Source organism: Etheostoma cragini, chromosome 4 (genome assembly GCF_013103735.1).
Source record: "Etheostoma cragini isolate CJK2018 chromosome 4, CSU_Ecrag_1.0, whole genome shotgun sequence".
Taxonomy (NCBI): domain Eukaryota; kingdom Metazoa; phylum Chordata; class Actinopteri; order Perciformes; family Percidae; genus Etheostoma; species Etheostoma cragini.
The window spans coordinates 24471929-24484582 of record NC_048410.1 but is presented as its reverse complement, the minus strand read 5'-3'; the positions used below and the strand labels follow the sequence as shown (position 1 = coordinate 24484582).

The following is a 12654-nucleotide window of genomic DNA, read 5'->3' as shown; positions in this document are numbered from 1 at the left end:
TATATATATATATATATATATATATATATATATATACACTCTGCAGTCAGTCAACATCCACAAATAGTTTAAGGTTTAGCTACATGATGAACCAAATAAACCTATTATGTGTAACCATAATGTGCAATACATATTAATATTTTATATATACAGTATATATATACAGTCAGGCACTCAGGCACTTTGCATCATGCCTATTATAACTTACTTTGCATCATTCACAATATCCTTGGCATTGTAAGCATTGCCTGCTATCGCCATTCTGATCATCTACAGCATTTGTTTCATGGCAATCCACCCATTGGATTATTGTGCTAAATCCCATAAGCAAAGGGAAGCTGATTGAATGTCCAAATGCAGAAGGCTCTTACTCTGATCAACATTAATACCAATACTAAATTTCCCTCCAACAACCTGGAAAGTTTTTGTTAGGACTTGAGCTATTAATTTATTTATGTAGAAAAACGAAATAGTAAAGTGAAATAAAGTTAGTTCATATTGTTCCTGAAGGAGGAGGATGAGGATTCTGTTCAGTGTGAGGGCACATGAGAATTATTCTTGGGAGACAGACAGTTTTCTTACCTCTTTCAAAGTTATTCTCACATTGACCTACAATCATGCACAGCACAGCTGGACGCGTGGCATTTCAAGAGGCAGTGCACCAGGCCGTCTGGAAGTGTGCTGTCCAAAATCAAAACCTGTAAATAACTGATAAGTCTTAAAGCCTTCCTTTTCCTATTTTATTTGATTATTTATTGTGAGGCAGCCTCTCTTCTGCAGGAACGCCCTGATCACATTCACACAGTTGCCCATAACGAGGTGATCTCAGTTTCCCCACCCAGAGTTTAACTTGTTGGCTTTCTTCTCTAACCTCTAGGACACCAGTGCCCACTTCCTACCAGTCCAAAATAGTCTTAAAATAATATTGGCATACCTAGCTGGTATTGTGCCCAACCTGCTCAAGTATCTACTAAAATCAAGAAACAGGCTGTGAATAAAATCCACCAAAAAATGTGAGGAAGAAAAGGAGGACAGATACATAGCTGTGTCTGCCCCAAATTTCTGGAAATCCTATTGAGCAGAGGATGAAAAAGAAGCTTACCGTGCGCGCACTGTGGAGTGGAGCCACATCAGATCTGATGTGAAAGAGAGCGCTTTGGGATTAAACCCCCATCAGCAAAGGAATGGTAGACATACTTGTACAGTAGTAGGCCTACAGACGAAGAGAAAAAGACAGAAACACTGAATTTCTCTTCTTCAAATTCCTATAGAAGTGCAACAGAGTCGACACGGTGCCTCAAATCAGGGGGAACTGTCGAGGGAGGCAGGCTTGGAACCAGAAGTGCAGAGACTAGGAGGCAGTGGAAGATTTAGAAGATGTATTAAAGAAGCAGTCAAAAAGCAGTAGAGGCAGGACAAAGGAGATCCAAAAACACAGATAACACTGAAGACTAGGGAATCAAAAAACACAAGGCACGGAGAGACGTAGGGAGTAACTGTGGAACAGGGGCTGCGGAACAGGTGAAACACATCAGAGCGGGGCAGACAATCCTAAAAACAGTGAAACACACAAGGCAGGAAGTAAATCAAGACATTGTCTCCTCGAGTCCTCCACTTGCCTCCCTTCCACACGAGGAATTCTTGGGAGGAGAGAGCAATCAAGAAAATGTGTTTAAGAGGGATGTAACGTCCTTTTCTCTGAAGCGTCATATTAATTTGTCAGCTGTTTGGGCGGAGTTAGGGACTCCTTCAGCTGCTGGAGGGCTGCTCTGATGTATCCTTGCTCGTGGTCCCTCTCCCATGCTCGCTGCTCGGTTTTCGGGGCAGAAGTAAGATCTTTGAGACGGCCTTCACCGAGGAGGGACAGCGACAACTTCCGGTTCAGCCGAGGACCGAGGAGCTATCAAATAGGCAACATGAGAAGCACCGAGACACTACAACGTAAAACAGGAAACTAAGAATGAAACATACACAAGGTTGGAGCTACTACACAATACAGTGAACCAACACGGGTAAAAGATAATCATGAGAAAATAACCCGTTCTCACTCCAAACGCGTAAAATACGAGGTTTGGACAGTGGCTGTCAGCGTCTGATGGGACAAAAAAAAACCTTCGGTGTATGTGTGTAGAACATACCGGGGAGAGCAGCATCTCGACGGGGTTTAAGGGGTAGTATGTGAGGGGGAAATTCCTCGTAGGGAGGCTGGTTGGGGGGGGTGGATTGGTCAAACACAGGACTTTCACCCAGGAGAGTGGGGTTGGTGCCCCGTGTGTGTCCTTAACTGTCCCGTTACCGCAGAATCATAAGCCCAACCACGGGCTTTTCCTATATATATCTATATATATAGATATATATATAGATATATATATATATCTATATATATACACATATATAGCTTTTACACACTGGATGTATGACATATTTAAATTTTTTGTTATATAAAAGTTAAACTTTTGTTATAGGACGTTAAAGAAGACCTGTTGTGGTTAGCTGTCAAGCAAGTACATAAAGTACTCTGAATGAGTCAGAAATGGAGATGAATAACGTGATTTATATTAATTCCCCAATTAAGGATCTACGGCAAAAAGATCCATGAACAAAACAAAATTTAAAGACAAAAAAGAAAAACAACACTTTCACAAAAATAAAAGAAAGTCCAAACAAATGGTTAAAATAAACCAGCTGTACATATAGGTTGATTTTTGTTACGAGTTACAGGAGCTTCCAACAGACTTACGTCCTACTATCTCTCGCTCCCTAAACAACTGAATCGGCCAATCAATATAGATCCAAAGCGCGCCCCTGGAACTGGATCATACCAACACATGATTTCAATACAGGGGTGGATCAGGCGAGTAGACAATCAAATGCTAAAAACAGCTAAAAGGAATAAGTCTGTTATACCAGAAAACTACAAGATTAATGTGAGGAATTTGATAAACAGCTAGTTAACCGATGAGTTTAAACATTGTGATAATTAACCAAACATATGGGCATGTTAAACATACATACAGGCAACATTTAGACTCCATCTATTAGAGGTGAAATAGGTAGCGCATCGCTACAGTGACGGCCGCAACGCGCCCCGTCACAAGAACTCAATAACAGCGACAAAATGTGTGAGTGTGAATTTGTTAGAACAAATAACCGGGAAACAGTAACTCACAGAGAATGAATTAAAAACCACAACGTGACAGAAACCACCATAGGATTTGTAAAGCCGTAACAATGCATTTCTAATCAGGGTCACAGAGTGCTAAGTCAGTGGAGAAGTGGTGCAGTGAGTGAGATATCGAATTAATGGCCTTGTAATGTAATGTAATGGCTTCATTTCAGCGCTGGGACATGAGAGCAGCCCGAGTAAGTAGATAACCAGAGGAAACGACACAATGCTGACACAGAGAAGTGTGTAAATATACAGCTATGTGCAGTACCTTAGCAATGGAAGCCTAACTCTCTGTCCCTGTGTGCCCTGTCCTCTGCTGGACCAACGTGATCTCACAGAATTTTGTTCTCTCAAACCCAAAATATGTGGCAGTTTCACGGAATAACAAAAAAATCTGTAATTCTGCAATGCTTGCACCTGTCCGTCTTCTCCAGTTTATTGGACTTAGTGTCAGGCACTTTACAGAACCACAGACATGCAGTTTCCTACTCAAGCCCTATTTTCACAGGGCTAGTATTGCCTGGTGACCTCTAGTCGTTTGTAATAAATATAGAGGATGTCTGTGATCTTAGAGAGTGACACACACACAAGGAGAGGGAAACACTGAGAGTATCTGGTATGAATGGCCAGACAACTATCTGTGCTTCGAGTGTGCGAGGTGTTTTCGCTGTAAACTCTCTGGAAGCAAGCCTAACTTGTCAAATTAGTCCTTTAAGTTACCCTTGAAGCACACAAAGGATACACAAAAAGTGTATGAAATGGCTGGTGTCCCTCAACCTCAGGATTTTTTGGTGGAACCTGGGGTGACCAAAACAATATAAGCCTCTGGAGACAGACACAGTTTAGCAGCTCTACAGTCTGTACACTGTACACATTACAGTAGAGTATGCGTTCTTGTGATGTATTATTTCAGGCACACAAATGCTTGTGCTAGTGGGGTGGAAGTAGAAAAAAACAAAATCAGAAGGGAATGGTTCCCAAAACAAGTCAAATTATCTGTCATTTAGCAAGAATATTACAATTGACAAGCTTGCTTGGTTTAAGATTATAGTGTAAAGTTGAACACTTACAATAGGATACTCACTCTTAAAACAAGACAAATTATATAACTTTTCTAAAGGTAAGTTTTTTTTATCTTGGTAAGAACCAAATAATTTGCAGTGTAACACCTGTACACGTGTGTGTGTATTACAGACCCTTGTGTACACTGCTAATTTTTAAGAATTTTTTAAGAAAGATAAAATAGAAAATCTATCTTGTTTTAAGAGTGAATTTCTTATTGTAAGTGTTCAACTTTACTCTCCAATCTCAAATCAAGCAAGCTTGTCAAATGAAATGATCTTGCTACATGGACAGATAATTTCGCTTTTCCCTCAGATTTAGCGTTTTTATCTTGTTTTTAGAACCCCTTTTTTGCAGTGCAGTGTAATGACGAGTGTAAATTGTAATTTCCCCACTGGGGATCAATAAAGAGTATGCATTTGAAATGCCTCAATATCTGGACTGGCCTTCTCCACACATACTAAGATAACTAGTTTGTCCTTTAAAATGTTCTCATTTACTTGCATGCAATGAATGCAATGGCTGACGCTCAAATGCCAATATTATCATTAAGCCCTTTAATTAATTCAACTATCTACATAAGAGTGTCATGCAGCCTAGTTTCGAGGCAGTTACTTTGTGAAATGGTGACATTATTTTATCTATTGATTTGTGGACAGGGACACTTTTTTGTTGTTGTGGTGAGCAGGAATTTTAGACTAATGTATTTCAATGGGAAGCATCGTTTGTGATAACCGCACGATTACGGTAGGGAGTAGTATTGAAAAGCCATAAATCAGTGTAAGGAGTTTGGTGGGGGGGGTGGATGGGTCAAACAACACAGGACTTTTGTCCCCGGAGACGGGGGATCACGGCCCACATGTGGCAGTTCCTTTCCACGTTCTTCTTCTCCTAACCCCAACCGTGTCGTTGTTGTAGCCCGTCCAGCGTGTGGTGGTCTGTCCCATTGTTGTACTGCCGTGTGGCGTTTCATTTCCCTTTGTTGCATCCCCCAGAGACCTAGGTATCCCTGCGGCTGTTGCTGTCACTGTCTACCACATATGGCGTGTCATTTCCGTGTCCCCCAGAGAACTTGGATTGTGTCCCGGAAAGAAATTGTGTCCCAGTTGACGAATCAATAGATCAAAATAACGTGACCACTTCACAAACTGCCGTGAGACCGGGTTGTGACAAGACACAGTCCTTAACTCATGACACAGTCACAGTGTCACGTCATTCTTATGTAGATATCCTCAAGTAAAGTATAACCCAATATTGTCCAAAAAACTCAAAAAACACAAACAACATGAAATCCTCATACATCCACCCAGTGTATTCCCCAACGTTTTCCATCTGTTGATAAGACTGGAATGAAAGTCACTAGCTCAGTGTTTGACAGTAAAAATCCGCTTATCACTGCAAAATACAAAGTTCTCATCCAGACATAAAATGCCACCTCATCTCATGTGCAAATAAAGCAATATAACTGCAGTGCAGATAAATAAGTCCTGCTTCTTTTATTCATTAAACCGTTCTTGAACTCTTTAGAAAAGATTTAGAACAAAAATATCTCAGCTTTTTATTTAAAAAATAACGTGTCAATGTCTCCATAAAGCAGCACTGTTCTGGAGTTCAGAAAACAATGAAAAAGCAGGTATGACACTAATGTATTTACACTCTTTTATTATAGATACTTAATGGTTGTGTGCCCATGGTAACCCAGAGGCAAACAAACACCTAATTCATTCTGACACCAGCGCTTATTTTAGGCTGCTAACAGTGTCTGTCTGATATGGACTATTAATCATTATCAGCCATGCATGAAAGTGTAATGCCCTCCCAAAAGGGTCAGATAAAAGAAGAAAAAAATTATAATTTCCACAATATTTGTATTTAGTAAATAAGAGTGCAGGCCTGACTGGATTACTGATCATTCATGTGGAATGCTTATGATAAATATTGTACATATGCATTAGAGGCTTATAATTTATTGGTCCATGTTCCTTTTTTCCCTTATGATGATGATACCCGACAACAGCCCGTCATTCTCATCTTGTCAGGGTTGGGGAGAGAACTCGCGCAGACTGAAGTTGGTGCAAAAGAATCTTGTTAATTTGAGATAGTGAGGGCGAGTGAGTAGCGGTAGGGCTGGGTCTGAGATGCACATGATTCTGGAGGTGGGTTCTTTCTAGGACACGGAGCAGACAGGTTAGTACAGCGACAGAAAACTAGACTGGGCATCAATGACAAAGGCTGGGGAAATTGCATACTGGTGGTAATCAACGATCCGGCCGGGAGAGGAAAGTCAGACTGGTCTTTAAAGGCAGATGATGAAGCTGGATGAATAGCAGGTGCGCTGATTGAAATTGGTGTGCCAGGTGTGGGAAGAATCAACTGGAGGGAGGGGGCGTGTCCACACCCTGTGACATACGGGGAACAGGAACACAGACAGAAAACCAAAACACACCAATCACACGGCCGGCATAACCAAGGGGGTAATCCTCTCCTCTCTAAGCGTAGCTCCCATGGCGCCATTTTAATGCTACAAAGCCATCACCTGCAGTTGGCATCCCATTGACTGCCATTCATTTTGGCGCCACGTTGACAGTGGATAACTTTACATCTGAAGCGTTTCAAGACTCTATTTCTTTGTTGTTTATTTCTAAAGAAACACGACAATGTATAACAAGGCTCCATTACCTTGTTGCTCACGTTATGGCTCTATAGCAGATGTTTTTGTAAAAATAGGCTAACGATTGAGTCATAACCACGCGACTTAACGTTGCATAGTCTACACAGATAGTTTCGACTTCCATTAGCTGTTTAGCTTTAATTACTAACGTTAAATAGCATGTAAGTTAGCAGTAATTAGCCTGTGCCTATGTTATGTCCTAACATATACCTACGCTCTCCGTCTCTGCTGATTGGGAATGATTGAGATTTCTCTTACACAGCTACCAGAGGACTTACAACTCTCAGACACAATGCCACTGAGTGAGGATGTCACTGCAGGCGCGGGCGTGACACATCTTTCCTTCAGAAGCAGAAGTTAGTCAAGAAACACTTGTATTGGGAAGAAGAAACCAGCAATGAGGAGATGAGGTTCTTGCAGCGCAGGAAGGGACTGGCCCGTTAATCCTGAGACAAGACAAATGTGTCACCAGACAGAAAAGATGATTCTGTAAACCGTTTTCAATCACAATGTTTTGTTACATTACTGTAAGTGCAAAGGTTAGGGAAAGTTTGGGATCACAGAGATCTAGAGTTTACAGTATAATAGTCTTGCCTAGCCGGACCTCCTCCACAGCGCTGCGGAGGAGGGTCTGGCTAGTCCACACAGCGTTCCCGGATGGTAGAAAAACATGATTTGGTTTATTGTCATTTCTTTAAACCAATCACAATCATCTTGGGCACTTATGCAATACTGGTGTCAGTGCAAAATAGCCTCGGGCAGGGACTTGTTTGGTGGAAGATGTGTACGTTCACAAGTTAGTCGTGCAGCAGAAAACTCAGATTGGACAGATAGTCTAGCTAGCTGTCTGGATTTACCCTGCAGAGATCTGAGGAGCAGCTAACCATAGTCCTCAGAAATCCACCGATGGTACGCCAACCCAATGAAGAGGGAAAGTGACGGAGAGCCGGCCGTAAAGAAGGAGATCCGGCGAATTTCCAGTGTCACTGGAACAATCCCAGAAGAGGAGCGTCGTGGATATAAACTATCTTGACACATTCCTTGTAGCCTGTGATCAGACCCACCACAGCTGTGTCGTCACCAAACCTGATGATGGTGTTGCACTTAACAAATGGCTCCACAGTTGTGTGTGTACAGGGAGTACAGCAGGGGTCTCAGAACACACTCCGGAAGTGCTTAGGCAGTAAAATCTGATCAAAAGTGTCAGATCTCTGACCAAAATCAACTCTGTCAACTCACTTGGCTCAGGAATCAAATCATCTGCTCAAGGCTAAAGCTGAATTCATAATCCACCGTAAAAGATTCACACATTACATTCAGAGTGAAAATTCAAGTAAACCATTCTAGCTGCTATGTTAAAATGAAATGAATCATTTTTCACCATTAATTCAATCCAAACTCCATCAAGACCTGATGGTCAAATTTAAAAAAAAATCTTTTGTACTGTTTACGCTCATCAAATATTTTTTAGTCAGAGCTCAAATTTTAGCTTCAGTAAATAATGACAACGCAGAAGACAGAAGTACTACTTGCTCTCTTTGAACATAAAGAGGCTTTGAATATGATGCAAAGAGCAAAATCACCTGGCCTCTATGGTCTGCATCTGGAGCTGTTCCTATTATTATAGGATGTTTTCGGGCCATTGCTTTTAGATTCTATTTATTATGCCCTAGACACAGGGTCCTTTCATCATGACCAAAATACATCACTAATGTCAGTAACAGTATAAACTGACGTTTTAGTTAGAAAACCTAAGACATGAAAAACCTAAGTTAGAAAACCTAAGACATGGGCAAGCTAATTAATCATGACCAAACTACCAAACCAAATCAATAGAAGAATGCTTAAAGGTCCCATGACATGGTGCTCTTTGGATGGATTTATATAGACCTTAGTGGTCCCCTAATACTGTATCTGAAGTATCTTTTATATAGACCTTAGTGGTCCCCTAATACTGTATCTGAAGTCTCTTTCCAAAAATTGGTGCAGAAATACAGCCCCTAGAACCAGTCCCACAATAAGCTTTCCTTTAGTAAGTGCCATTTCTTAGTCTGTAGCTTTTGAGGAGGAGAGAGTGGGGGGGGCAAGGTGGAGGTTGGGGGTGTGGTCTTGACCAACTGCCACTTTGCTTGTTTGAAAGCCATGATGTCATGATTGGGTGGCAGTAGCTCAGTCCGTAGGGACTTTTCATCCCATGGGCCCTTTAAATAAGTTTAGGGATATTGCTTTAATCTTTTAAAGCAATGTCCTTAAACTTATTTAAGATCTTTAGCTGTAATTCCCCCAGTGTGAGTGTACAGGCTTAGAATGTCCTCATTGGTACTCTTTTCAATCCACATTTCGTTGCACACATATGTGTCACTTTAAAATGTAGATAGAATGAACCGGTTATAAGTGTAGTTTGTGTTAAATGCTGTTTCTCTATGACCATGGTACTTTTTGTGCGATTTTCATGTGACAAATTCACTAAAAAGTTTATCACAAAGAAAAGCGTTCGGCTCTTCTTTAGCTGTCTGCCAATTCAATCTCCCTCCTTTGAGCATTGGAAACACGTACAGTCCTTTGTAAACGGCCATGTCCTTAAGCTTCTAAAGGAAGAACACAATGTTATCAAAAAACATGCATTATGTTATTTTCACATTCTGGCTCTACACTCCACTCCAGATACATTTTTTACACAACAATACACTGGCGACGTACTGCACACTCCAGTCTCGTACCTGTAGACCAACTGCATGAGCTAGGACACATTAAGAACTTGTTTCACAATACATGCTATCAGAAACATTTTCATATCGTAGTTTGGGGAAATTATGGGTAGTATTTATTCAGTAAAAGGATTATGTTAAAGAGTGTTGTTGGGAGTTTTTGTTGAGGAAAGACATTTTTATGTTTCGGAATTCAAAGGGTTCATTTTCAAGAGCATTTCTCAGGGAATAAACAAACACTGATCATTATTGATGAGATGTTATTGCAGTGGGGCCGATGCTGCTCACAGGAGGCACATTTTACAAGATCATACTAAACAAATTGATAAGGATCCCACCCAGCAGATACTGTTTTACTCTATTTTTGTTCCTTTCATTTATTAGAATTATGATCTAATACTGTCTGAATATCCCAAAACTCCCTATGTCTCTTCCTGCTTGAAACCCCACAAAAGCTTTGAATTCACTTTTATTACAGATGGACATTGGCATGGCTAATTAAAGTTCATTCAATTCCAGTCCATTTTAGGAAAGGTGCGGCACCATTACACACAGTCGTGTGAATATTCTGTCCAGATTTCAAATAAAGAAACAGCTTACAAACAAAATGTGTGAAGCAGGCAGGTCAAAAGACTCGCAATCAAAATCCGAACAAAAACCCATACACTGGGAAAAACCAGAATAACTAAACCCCTGTAGGAATCAACTACACAGGGAAAGACCAATGGATAGACGCAGGAAAAGACACATGTAATGACAACGTTCGGACAACAGACAAAGACAGCACGGAAACTTTATACACAAGATAACAAGGGCAGTAACGAAGGACAGGTGGACCACATCAGGGCGGAGCAGAATATCACAAAGGCGGGAAAACACAAGGCAGGAAGTCAAACAAGACATGACGCCGGAGAAATAGGGACTACAAAGTAAAACAGGAAATTGAAGAATGAAAACACACAGGATGGAACTAGGAAAACATATATATATATATATATATATATATATATATATATATATATATATTGCTCTTTTCTAGTCTCAACAACTATTTAAAGCGCTTTACAGGAACCATTCACAGACTTTCACACACTGTGGTTGAGGCTGCTCTCATCAGATAAACTCTTACACACATTTACTCCCTGATGGGGCAGCATCAGGACATCTTGGGGTTCAGTGTCTTGCCCTAGGACACTTTGACATTGGACTGTAGTCCCAGGAATCAAACCACCAACCTTCCAATTGGCAGGCAACCACGCTACCACAGAGCCACAGTCGCGCCGGAGCACAGAAAGAACATTAATATAACATTACCAGGAACAAATAACAGGGAAACTGTAACACAGGGGATGAATTGACAAAATAAAACAGGAAAAACTATGACATTTTCACTTCATCTCCCGTGTTTTTCACTACCATGAAAATAGAGAGTTCATGTCATAAAGCGACAGTTTGGAGACCAGTTGTTGCTGTGGGTTTGACATATAGTCGTTAGGGAGACGGTCCTCACCAGCAAATCACTGCATTGGTCACTTCTTGGAATGCTAAAAATGATGTCCAAGTTCAAGTTACTTTATTGTCCCCAATGGTGCAATTTTTGTGCAGCACATAGTACAGTAAAAATCAAACACAAACTCAGAGATTACCTTTCTTGCAATACTATAAAAAAACAGTAAACAATCAATAAATAGTAAGTCAATAAGTTGTCTATGGTTCTTTCTGATGGGGTTCTGCCTACATTCATTTGATTCAACCATAACCATGACCAGTTACTAATCTTAACCAAATAGAAAATGTGAAAGTTCACTCTTAAGCCAACTAACATCTGGCTTTTGTGGTAAAATTACAATCAGCATTCATTGTCTGGGCAAATTATTATGACACACATTGCTAAGGCATACTTGTCTACTGCCAATGGGAAAGGACTCTATCACTTATTATTTCTAAACCCTGTATTTTCAAACCAACTTTGGTGGAAAAGGGCTATTGTAACAATAATTTGTCAACTAAAAGGTCTAATTACTAGCTTGTTCCAGAGCATTCAATTACATCTTGTTGTAATCAGAGAATCTGGTCAGGTAGTTTAGTAACCATTAGGAAACCTACGTGTGGAACTTGAGTTATCACAAAAACAACTTTAACCCTTGACCTGGGTAAGTTCAGAGGAAGCTGGTGATTATGGTTTCCAGAAACATTGAATGGTTTCACAATGTGGTCCCCCAGTGTCAAAGTCACATGTGGGTGAAAGCTGACAACAAGTCAATGGCAATGCTGTCCTGCTGATAGGGCTGCTAGATCAGAAAACTCTCATATGGGTCATTTGGTTCCCTGTTTTGTCATTTAGATTGGAGGACTTGTTGCACGGCGATCAAACCAAAAGTGGCATTGGTTAACCCAAACTGCAGTGATCTTTTGCATCTTTTGTTTTACAGTTCGTCAGATGACTGCAACAAGCTGGACCAAGATAGTACAAATATATCCCAAATATAGAACAACATCTGCATTAATTATCAGTCACAAGGTCCTTGAGTGCCTCACATATGTGACTATGCGCTAAATGTGTATGCTATCCCAATGCCATGCATAAAATATGAAGACTTGAGTGACTGAGAAAGCTAATAGACGATTAGATGACTGGACATTTTTTTGTGCATCGCAGAACGCTTGGAGCTTAAAGTACAAGCTGTGTGATTGCAGCCTCGCTGCTCCAATTAACGTTTCTGTACCCTACTCTACAGCCACTGCTGGTGCCTCTACCAATGGTGCCGGCAGGAGAAAAAAGGACCCACAAAGGCCGTCACTGCACGAGCTCCGTCGACATGTTAAATCTTTATCTACTTCTCTTTATTAGGCACTGCATGCGTTAATGTGGCACCATCACATACAAGAGCGAGAAAGTGTGTTTGAAGCGAATGTCAAAGTAGGGTTTGGTTCTTGAGAGTACTAATTAAGATATGAAAGCCTGTCCTGTTATCCTCCATTCCCCAAGTACACCCAACCGACCCCCACTGCATTGCTATCAACACCCCCTCTCTTGGATCCCT

The 12654-nt window shown here is 40.8% G+C and overlaps 1 protein-coding gene and 2 long non-coding RNA genes across 4 annotated transcripts in view; 1 reads left to right on the top strand and 2 right to left on the bottom strand.

The window, feature by feature from the left end:
• Window positions 1-12654, top strand: part of LOC117943172 (receptor-type tyrosine-protein phosphatase gamma-like) — a 455813-nt gene that overhangs the window by 343045 nt on the left and 100114 nt on the right. The window lies entirely within an intron of this gene.
• The window catches only part of LOC117943202, a 57499-nt gene that overhangs the window by 25900 nt on the left and 18945 nt on the right, over window positions 1-12654 (bottom strand). The gene's annotated exons all lie outside the window — the stretch shown is intronic.
• On the bottom strand, window positions 1496-10526 carry LOC117943195. Its single transcript, XR_004656308.1, has 3 exons — window positions 10474-10526; window positions 8064-8066; window positions 1496-1551 (listed from the first exon to the last, which is right to left on the bottom strand). It is a non-coding gene; the product is annotated as an uncharacterized LOC117943195 (long non-coding RNA).